Consider the following 1464-nt stretch of genomic DNA (forward strand, 5'->3'; position numbering starts at 1 on the left):
TTTTTTTCTTTCCGAGCCCCACCTGCCTCCCCTGACCACACTGCCAGGATGTATGGTCTCCCAGCAGGACGCTGCACTGTAACAAGATGATCGATGTCATTTACTTCGCCAGTCAGTGGTTTGGATGCTGATTGCTGTGTTTGGTCTACATTTTAAAGAAGACTTCTGCAGTGAGAAACTTGATAGTCTTGGCGTATGAGATACATCTTATATCACAGATTTTTTTTTTTTCTTTTTCCCAGCAATCAGAAGCCATATTCACCACACCACCTCAAAAAGCCCACAACATTGTGGTACATTCAGAGTGCTGCACTTCTACACTTACCATTCTAACTTCATCTGGTCCCTAATTTCAGCTGCCAGCGGTGGCAGAGGTCTGACAATTCACTCTCTGCAAAAGGAAAAGACAAGAAAGCTTTTCCAGGCTGACGTTTCTCAGGACATTTTGTGATTCCTCTCATTTTCCAGGAGTGAAGCTGAACTAAAAGTTTCAGGCTTTCAAGGTTTTCTTCTGGACACAGGGGACCTTGGTCATGTTTCCATAGTAACAATCGCTGACACCTGGTGACCAATGTTTCTATGGTAACCATCAGTGATACCTGCTGACCAGTCGTATTAAATGGTCACAAAAAAAAAAGAGAGAGAGGGGGTTGACATGGCTCATAATTAGTGTTTTACAATCTCAATAAAAAGGAGAAATTTCCACAGACAGAAAAGTCCTTTAGAGTGTAGTAGTGTGTGAATTGTGGGTGGCTGTGGCTCAGGTGGTAGAGCAGGTTGTCCTCCAATCGCAAGGTTGGCGGTTCAATTCCCGGCCCCTCCACAGTCAAAGTGTCCTTGGGCAAGACACTGAACCCAAAGGGCTCCCAATGGCAGGTGGCACCTTACATGGCAGCTCTGTCACCATTGGTGTGTGAATGGGTGAATGAGAAACACATTGTAAAGCGCTTTGGATAAAAGTGCTGCGTAAGTGCCATTTACATTGTCTGCCTTGTCTTGCCCAAGTTAGCAGGAAGTACTGAGCCCTGCAATTTGACTTTAATGGTAACGTCAGTGATGTTTTTTGGGTTGAAAAAAATGTAACTTGTTCAAAATTTAAGGCAAATGAATTCTTCTCAAGAATGTGAAGAACTAGATGTCTTTTGCAACTAATAAATTGAGGCCTTTATCTAAAGTCGAACTGTTAGTTAGATGTAATCCATAGTCAACATCTATCTTAGTGAAACTGGCCCTTGGTAAGTGTTGTGACTTTTAGTAAGGCAGTAAACATAATTAAATGCGGGACATTTAATGTTTTGCCATGAGTTAACCGCTATGTTCACAGCCATTCATGTTCAGCTTTTCCCGCGGCTGCATGCTAGCTAAATGTTCAACATGGCAGTTTATTTCATCGTGTTTTCTTGACGACGGAGTCATCCTTTTGCCGCTTTGTGAGATTTTAAGTTTCAGAATAAATCCACTGAC

Source organism: Stegastes partitus, unplaced genomic scaffold (assembly GCF_000690725.1).
Source record: "Stegastes partitus isolate 25-593 unplaced genomic scaffold, Stegastes_partitus-1.0.2 Scaffold108, whole genome shotgun sequence".
In the NCBI taxonomy this organism is placed as follows: Eukaryota; Metazoa; Chordata; class Actinopteri; family Pomacentridae; genus Stegastes; species Stegastes partitus.